The sequence below is a fragment of the Lampetra planeri genome, chromosome 72, assembly GCF_965212315.1.
Source record: "Lampetra planeri chromosome 72, kcLamPlan1.2.h2, whole genome shotgun sequence".
NCBI classification, from domain to species: domain Eukaryota; kingdom Metazoa; phylum Chordata; class Hyperoartia; order Petromyzontiformes; family Petromyzontidae; genus Lampetra; species Lampetra planeri.
Genome location: NC_136177.1, coordinates 1,779,192 through 1,789,022, shown reverse-complemented (window position 1 = coordinate 1,789,022; position 9,831 = coordinate 1,779,192). Strand labels below are relative to the sequence as shown.

The 9,831-nt window shown below is 43.5% G+C and overlaps 1 protein-coding gene across 6 annotated transcripts in view; it reads left to right on the top strand.

Annotated features, from left to right (window-relative positions):
• Positions 1 to 878: 878 nt before the first annotated feature.
• The window catches only part of LOC144737645 (uncharacterized), a 34,196-nt gene continuing 25,243 nt past the window's right edge, over positions 879 to 9,831 (top strand). For 5 of the 6 annotated variants that reach the window (XR_013589048.1, XR_013589045.1, XR_013589046.1 and 2 more), the window contains exon 1: positions 985 to 1,218. The gene's annotated coding sequence lies outside the window, so the exon portion shown is untranslated. The other variant, XM_078620411.1, reaches the window with a different exon arrangement.

Sequence of the window (9,831 nt, the reverse complement as noted above, 5' to 3'; positions counted from 1 at the left end):
GCAATCATCATCAGGCATAAAAGAAATAGCAACAAAAATCTAACTAGAAAAAACTATAGACAGACATACAAGCAGACAGACATCACAACGGCACACAGAGAGAGGAGCAAGCTGACAACGCGGCACGGGCACGCAAGCCTGAAAATTAATTTTCAGGCTTGCGTGTTTTAGATTTTTGTTGCTATTTCTTTTATGCCTGATGATGATTGCTTGTGTTGCAATCGAAACGTCGTAATATGTTATTTTATTTTAATTTATTATTCTATTTTTAGACGTGACTTAACCGAAAAGAACCAAAGAATAATTCCTGCAGTCACGAAAGCTCCTAAATTAAGATAGGACCCAACAAGGTCACACTGTGAGGGTCAGGTTCGGAATGAGCTTGGCGACCTAATTACTCAGTTCGCACACCGAATTGGCCAATCGGTAAGCATACAAGCTGCAGTCACATGCCAAGACTCATAATACAAGTGTGCTGGGTAATCTTAAAAAATCGGTGGGTGACCAGTCATTAACTTTTAATTTATTTGGGATTCGTTTGGTTGTGCAATCTGATGGCAATGAACCTACATTCTTCCGGGGTGATGGACTTTTTAATAAATGTTTTCTCCTACAACATCAGAGTGCAGCGCCACATTAAAAACGCACTACAATGACAATAGTTTAAAGCGATTTGATGCATGTTTTATTTTGGGGGAGGGCAGAGCTTTGTGACGTCATATTTGAGGGGGGGGGTCTGACTTTTTGTGACGTCGTGTGACGAGGGGGGGGGGTCAAAAATAGTCCAAAATTGCGTGACATCATTTTCATTTTGTATTCGATTGCGGCGGGGGGGGGGAATGCGTGCTATGACGTGGGCCAGCCTGCGTTTCCTCCTCATTATCCTCCTCCCGTGTCATGTACAACCCGCTACTGTACGTGCATCGCAGAGTTCCTCGCCGTGACTCGTCCGCACGCGTGGCGCTCACGAACCGGTCTGTACACATCTCGAGGGGGGTGGTGCAAGGAAGGCGACCCAGTTCACGCTGCCTCCACGCGAGCCCCCTGCACTGTCTCTAAAACTCCTCTCGCTCTCCCCTCCCTCTCGCCCCTCTCTCTATCTTATCTAACCACACGCACACAAACAGACGCTTGCACGCGTCTAGCGAGTGTGGCAGGCACTCGTGACGGGTCGGTGCGAAGAAACATTTGGCAACTGGACGAGACGGTCACAACCAGGTATGTGACACGACCATGATGATGATTGGTGGTGGTGATGGTGATGGCCGAGGCTTAATTTTCTCACCGGATATGCACGGTGAACGATGGTAAGCTGTACTCTTTGGTTCTTTCGGTAAAGTCACGTAGGTATAAAATAAAATAAATCACGACGTTTCGGGCGCTACACAAGCGTCCATCATCAGGTGGGAAAGCCCCTGGTGATGGAATGAGGAGGAAACGCATGCTCCCGAAACGTCGTGATTTATTTTATACCCACGTGAGTTTACCGAAAGAACCAAAGAGTATAGATTCCTGCAGTCACGAAAGCTTCAAATCAAGATGGTAAGCTGGCTTGGAGTAAGGAGTATCGGCGTTACGGCACTGTCACTAAGAGCACACGGTACGCTTATCCTTACGAATCCCGTGTCACATTGTTCCTACCTTATTTAGACGTGTAGTTTTTGTGAAATGAACCTTATGGCTGTACCTCGGGGTACCATAGAACCCCGGCTCTCGCATAATATCCGTGATGCAGTCATGTTGATGGTCGGCTATGCGACAATCGACTCATCTCGACGAGCTGTACACGATGCACTTATTAAAAGTATTATTTTTCGATAACCGTTTTTTTTTACGCTAATGTTTGGCGTTTCGACATCGCGGAGTTAAGTACACTCCAGGGAAAAGTAGTGTCCCAGAAATAAAATATTTCATTGCCTCGGCAATTTAGTATTATTTGGTCGCCCTGGGTAACCCCATAAGTAAAACATTAAAATTATTATAAGTTTTAATTTTAATTTTTTTACCTACGTGACTTTACCGAAAAAACCTAAGAATATGAATCCTTGCAGTCACGAAAGCTTCAAATCTAGAATTAACCCCATAAGGTTCATATGTGCCTAACGCCTGCCATTGTCCGCTCCGTGTAACGCTGGCTAGGATACGTGAATTTTCAGCGCAATTAAACAAAAAAATAATTAAAGTCTTATTATTATTATTATTAAAATTGTAACTAATCATTGCTTTATTGCTTTGTAAAGATGCAAAAATCCGACCAACATCAAAAGTGCCAATTCAACAACAAAAAATCATCGAAAGGAAAACTTTATGGCAATAAAACAGGTGTTAAGATGTTTAAACACCAAATAGATCCTTTCTTGAAAGGAATCTAGTACTGCATTAACCGCACTTGTGGCAAAATATGCGATCAAACATGCTCTGATAATAATGCACACATTGCCTTTGAAACTGATTGGCCTACACCAGACGGCCTCCTTTTTTAGGCCTTGTCTCACTGCCTGTGATAGACCAGAGAACAGTGCCACAAGGCAAACAGTACAAAGGCAACGCAAGCATCAGAGTATTTATAGCTTGGGTTGAGTAGTGAAGAGAGATGCTTGGTCATCTTTATGATCCGGGTCACCTTTATTGCAGCGGAGATTATGGTCATGAAGTTGATGGTGGTAATGATAGCAATGATAGTGGCGATGATGATATAATGGATGGCGAGGATGCTGGTGCTGATTTTACGGAAGCGATGACAATGGTCGTGGTAATGATGATTCCGAATCGTGATCGAGATGCTTGCTTCTGTTCGTGATAACGATGGTGCTGGTATTGGTCGTGACGGAAACAGCAATTTACGATGATGCTAATAGTGATCGTCATTATGATGATCACTATTAGCCCTCCGTACCTCTAGTACAGGGGTGGGGAACGTCCGGCCCGCGGGCCGGGTAAGGCCCGCGAAATCATTTGGTCTGGCCCTGCCAAGGCCACCGCAGGCGGGACTAGAAATTCAATAAATCTAGGAGCAAACCTGGAAAAGCAGTTGCGAGTAGCAACATCATCAATACCAGCTAACATCACACGCCTCACCAAAGAGAAGCAGTTACAGCCATCACATTAGGGGTGAGTTAATTAAATGTTTGACCAAATATAACAGGCTAATTTTTAAGTTCAGAATTTTGTATTGCCCGCGAATGATGTTATAAATATCCAGATGGCCCTTGGCAGAAAAAAAGGTTCCCCACCCCTGCTCTAGGATCTCCTGACGCCCTGCTCCCAAACCACCACCAGAACTCTCCCGCAGCTCTACTCAGGACTTCCTCTCGACACCGAGTTCAGGACCCTTGTGGCACTGTTCTTCCTTGTTGGCCCCTCCTCCTCCACCTGGAACGCCGCCGCCGCCACCCCCCTCCACATTCGCAACACTGACCCTTTACCAGAGGTCGCAAATGGGTTTTGATTCCTTACCCGCACCCGTACCCGGCCGCACCAGGGTCGCAAACGGGTACCCGATACCCGGCCGGGTACGGGTAGCCGGGTATCGGGTAGGGTACGGGTATCGGGTACCCGATTGCGACCTCTGCCCTTTACTCGCCTTTAAGCGCCTTATCAAAAAAACATTCATTTGGCTCTTACTGAGCGGGTCTCTCAGCTGGGCTATGCTGCCGTCGGACAAGTGAAAAATGTGCGCCTTACGAATTAGTTATTATTATATGTACGTATGTATGTTGAACTTCTTTCGCACCGTGTGGAGCCCACATTAACCAGGTAAAGTGTTAACTGTTGTGTTAGCCGACTCTCTGTGTTGCATTGCATTACATTTCTACTATGTTTGTTTTCTCAAACTTCCAATTTCTCTCTCCCTCCCGCTCTCATTGACATGTTAATTTATCTGCCCACCCCCCTCTTTCTCTATATAATATCCCGTCACAGAGGCATTGTTTCTCTGTCTCTGTGTGTGTCTTTCTGCGTGTGTGTCTCTCTGCGTGTGTGTCTCTCTGCGTCTGTCTCTCTATGTGTCTCTCCTCTTTGTGTGTCTCTCTCTGTGTGTCTCTCTTTGTGTGTTTGTCTCTCTCTCTCTGTGTCTCTCTCTGTGTATGTGTCTCTCTCCGTGTCTGTGTTTCTCTCTCTCTCTGTATGTGTGTCTCTCTCCGAGCTTGCATTCACACCTGATGACGGTTACTTGTATTGCAATCGAAACGTCGTATTCTATGATTTTTTTTTCTTTCTACGTGACTTTACCGAAAGAACCAAAGAGTAATTCCTACAGTCACGAAAGCTTCAAATCACAGTTTAGTTAATTTATAGTTATATAACTCAGGTGACGATGGAATACTGAGTACCGAACAAACTTACGTCTGGAAATGGCGTAAGTTGGTTAAACATTAGGATATGCACATACATACAAGCCAAACTTTGAACCATATAGTACTAAAAACTATAACAGCATTTTTTTTTATTTTGCCAGGTAAGGTCCACCGAGCTGCGTCGAGCGCTTTACCAGAAGCGACCTGGCCATCACAAATGATAGCTCAACGCTACAGATCATCATCACGTGGAAATTACAGCAGCCAACTACTCCTAAATGTGTGATGTTGATTCTAAATGGGGAGGGGGGGGGGTGAAACCCAGAGTACCTGAAGAAAAATCCACGTAACCACGGGGAGAGAGAGGCGTCCACTCCAAATAAACAGCAGTCGTCAGGATCGGGATCGAATCCACTACCTGTGTACCCCGTGAGGTAGTTAAATCTCCTAGCCCCCGTAACTTCAGGAATGCATGGAACCAATGGTGCACATCATCATGGTGACCAACACAATCACCTCGAGTTGTTGTTATCTAAACAGTTCAAACAATATAAAAAGCAAGTTAAATGAAAGGAAGCAGAATGTAAATAAGAGGAAGAGATGTACGCGATCTAACCCAAAAAAACTCTATTATGGAAGTTAAAGGACAGAGTGAAGGGTGGAAAGTAAAGGATGGAGTAAGAGGGGGGATTCAAGACCATAACAAATTGACAAGCTATGGGTGGATCGTGAAACAGCTATAAGGAAAACCAATTTCTGCAATTGTTTGAGGGCAACAAAGCCACCAGTGTGAGACGTCGATTTGGGTGTTTTTCCCACTTTATGAAATTTGTTGCGTGCCTTTTTTCCAGCACAGGGATTATTTAGAAACTCCAAAAACTAGAAACAATTTGTATTTTTTTTTACCAGGTAAGGCCCACTTAGCTATATAGTATTTCTTTTTCAGAAGCGACCTGGCCACAAATGATAGCTCAACGAAGTGGCTTAACATGTGGAAATGTATAGCAGCCAAAACTCTAAACGTGTGATGTTGATTCTAAATGTGGAGGGAAAAACCGGAGGACCCCGAGAAAAATCTACATGACCCTGGGAAGCAAGACACACAAACCCCAAATGTACAGCAGCCGTCAGGGTCAGGATCAAATCCACGACCTCCTGCGTACCAGGCGAGGGAGTTAACATATCGCCACCATGGCACCCCTAACTGGATGCAGGAGAACGTGGTCTCTCCGTGCCTAACCTCGCACTCGGGTCATTAACCCGTTATCTGACTCATCTCATAACACCAACATTCTCACAGTCCACTCTCACACAAGCATCTATGCAAGACTGACCCTGCACACCTTCGGGACCACTGTGGGCCATTTGGTTAGGACATTCCATTTCTCAATCTGCCTGTTTCTGACCTTGCTCAGTCACTTTGTTAAACATTCATTCATTAAAGAGTGAGGCACTACTCGTAAATTATTTCAATCTTGATTTGAAGCTTTCGTGACTGTAGGAATCCATACTCTTTGGTTCTTTCGGTAAAGTCGCGCAGACTTAGTCTGCCTCAGCAGCAGACCATGCTTTCCCACCTGATGAAACGTCGTGATATATTTTAATGTATACCCACGTGACTTTACCGAAAGAACCAAAGAGTATAATTATTTCATTCTAGAAAATTCCCTGGACCTCACATGTTTCAGTGAGACCTGGCATAGACCTTCCGACCATTTGTCACTAATTGAAGCAACGCCTTCAGGTTTTTCTTTTCATGATAGACCCTGATCTTCTGGTCCCGGTAGAGCCTTGTATTCATCCGCAGTATAACAAATATCCAGTCAACTTTGTTACCTATGTTCCATTCCTTTGAACACGTGGCTCTGCGTTGAAAAAACATTGCAACCTCTACTATCATGCTTGCGTTACCGTCCACCTGGTCCAACAACTACCTTCCTTGCTGACTTCCCTGAGCTCCTGTCAATGAATTCAACCGGATTCTACTATGTGGGGATTTTAGCATGTATATAGACTCCTCATCTACCACCCGAGTTAGAGATTTCTTAGCCATCTCAGACTCATTTGGTGTTTACAACATGTTCAGGGCCCTACGCAGGTGGCCATACCTTATACTCAGTGTGCTCTATTGGGTGCTCCGCTTCAAACCTTTTTGTTGTTGATATAGGCCTTTTCAGATCACTGCAATAATCTTTGAGTTACCCTCACCATCACCATCTGGTTCCCATAAATATCTAATCACATCGCAGCATGAACTCTATCCCCCCTAATTGTATTGCCCAGTCTATTTCCCTTTCTCCTGTCTCTCAGCCTAGTTCGCTGCTGGTGGACAAGGTAGCTTTGGCCTATAAATCCATCCCTCACCAAATATTGGAATCCCTGACCCCTCTTAAAACCAGCCACATCTCACCCATCAAACCCTCACCTTGGTTCTCACCTCATATTCGTGTACTTAAAACTGTGGTTCGCGAATCTAAACTAGCCTGGAGAAAATCAGATTTGACCATAAACCAGCTCTGGTTTATGGTGTCATGCATTTGACACCATAAACCAGCTCTTAAAACCACCTAAGGTACTCGACCAGCCACTCTGATGTTCTCTGTAATTGACTCCAACATTTCTTTCTCGAAAAAATAGCTCCATCCGGTCTCAATTACTTATCTGCCCAGTCATCCCTCTTCTTCTTCTTTAGTGCTGCCTAACGGCGTGTGCGACTTCACGATGATATTGGTCCCGGTCTAGCACGGCGTGTAGAGTTTGTGCTGTTGTTAATTGTAGCCATGTTTTGATGTTACTGAGCCATGCCGTTTTTGGCCGTCCTGGTCGTTTTTTCCCTTCGATTTTTCCTTCAAGGATTTGCTTTAATAGCTGGTATTTGTGGTCGTTTCGGGCAATGTGGCCTAGGTAGTAACACTTCCTGCTAATGATGGTCTTCAGCAGTTGCCTGTCAGTGCCCATATCTTGCAGAACTTGTGTATTGGTGGTTTTGGCTGTCCATGGGATTTTCAGCATTCTTCGATACAGCCACATCTCGAAAGCTTCAAGCCTTTTTGTTGCTGTTGTTGTCAATGTCCACGTCTCTACTCCGTACAGCAAAATTGACCAGATGTAGCATTTCAGTGTGCGCAGTTTCAGTGATGTACTCAAGTTGTGGTCTGCAAGGAGTGTTTTCCATTTAATAAATGCTTGCCTTGCTTGTTCAATTCTGCTCTTGATTTCGACTTCATGGTTCAACTGATCGTCAATGATTACACCAAGGTATTTAAATCGGTGTACTTGTTCCAATTTTTCGCTGCCAAGCTTGATTGTTATTTCGCTTGTAGTTCGGCTTACCTTCATAACCTTTGTTTTCTTTTTATTAATTCGTAAGCCCCATATTTGACTCTCTGTGTCAACCTCGTCCAAGATTTGTTGTAGGTCTTGTTCCGAATCGGCCAGCAGTGCAGTGTCGTCAGCATACCTGATGTTGTTGATGTATTGTCCATTGACTTTAATACCAATGTTTTTATCTGCTAGTGTTCGATCAAAAATCTGCTCCGAGTAGATGTTGAAAAGACTGGGTGAAAGTGGGCAGCCTTGTCGTACACCTTTTTGTATTGGTGTTGGATCTGTCAATTCGTTGTCATATCGGAGTTGGGCTGTTTGCTTCCAATAAAGAGCAATGATGAAGTTGATGTCGTTTTTAGCTAGTCCCAGTTGTTTTAATAGAGCAGCTAGTCGGTCGTGGTCGACTGAGTCAAAGGCTTTCTCGTAATCTATGAAGCAGATGTACACTTTTTTCTGATGTTCGTAGCATCGCTGTAGTAGTATCTGTAGACAGAAGATTGCTTCTCTACCTTCTGACTTCCCTTCTCCATCTTTTAATGACACAGTATTAGCTGGGTTCTCTGAAATTTCAGTCTCTGAACTGATTTAATTAATTAACAAACCTTATCCCACGTTTTCTCCTCTTGGTCCTTTTCTGACTCCTGTCCTTAGGTAGAATTTTTATTTTATTTTCCTATTCTTTAAAAATCTTCTTAACAGGTCACTAAAAACTGGAATTGTCCCTTCTGCATTTAAGATGGCTTCAGTAACACTGCTTCTCAAGAAAGCTGGTCTCGATTCAACCGTCCTTAGCAACTTCTGCACAATCTCAAATCTTCCTTTTCTATCTAAGATTATTGAATAGACTGTCACATCACAGTTTCATCTACACCTGCTTTCAAATAACTCGATCCATTTCAGTCTAGATTATACATCTGGTTATAGCACTGAAACAGCCTCAGTAAGGATAATTAATGATCTCCTAATTGCTGCTAATAAATATTATCCAAGCGCTCTCCTTGTCCTTGGCCTAAATGCAGCCTTAGACACAATTTATCACAATATCTTATTCAACCAATTGGAGGTCTTGATAGGGATCTCAGGCACCACGTTGAAATGGTTCAACTATTATCTCTAATACTGCAAGCAATTTGTCAGAATGGGCACTTATAAATCCATAATTAACTTAGTTCCTTACTGTGTCCCTCAGAGATCAGTATTAGGCTCCATCCTGTTCTGTCTATTTGGCCCCACTTGGAGCTTCATTACAACACCAAGGGCTCAGCTATATCACTGTTATGCAGATGACTCTCGGATCTACCTACAGTTGGGATTGCATGTTATATCTGCAGTTTCATTATTAGTACAGTCAATGTCTCATGTCAAAGCATGGATGTCTCAAATCTTCCTTAAAATGAATGATAAAACACAGTTTATTTTAATCAGTACCTCCAACAAGTATCCAAATCGATCTCTCTTAACTTATTTATTGATGGTTGGAATGTCTATCATATACACGAGGTCAATAATTTTGGTATGTTCAAAATGCGGCCGCCAGGTTGCTAACTGGTACACCTTTATTAGTTACAGCTCACACTTGTGCCCCTGTGCATTCACTGGCTCCCTGTCCATACCTGTATTGATTTTAAGATTATCTTGCTGGTATTCGAGGCTTTAAATGGACTTGCTCCTCCTTCGATCCATGACCTTCAGTCATATAGTCCATCAAGATCATTAAGATCCTTTGATTGTGCATTGCTCACAAGTCCGACGTTCTAGGCTTCACACTTGGGGATGACGGTGCCTTTGCAATTGCGGCACCTAAACTATTCAACTCCTTGCCCCTTCGAGGTCCGGACTTTCAAAACATTTCAAATCTCGACTCGAAACATATCGGTTCAAATGGCTTCCTCTCTTTAGTTATTTTTTAACGTCCTCTCCTTCTTTCCTTGGTCGATGTTAACTCTATTTTCCACCTTTCCATGCATAGCGCCCTGAGAACGATTGTTTCAGGGTGCTTTATACATTTTAATTATTATTATGAATATATTTCAGACTTTCAATGCCGGCTTGGGGCCATTCGTAGAAAAGAGGCGTTGCCCGATGTTTCTCTGAGCAGAGACTTTGCTGCTATACATTTCCACACAATGATGATAAGCCACTTTGTTGAGCTACTATTTTGATTGCCAGGTTGATTCTGAAAAATAAGTTAATATCTCAGTGGTAGGAT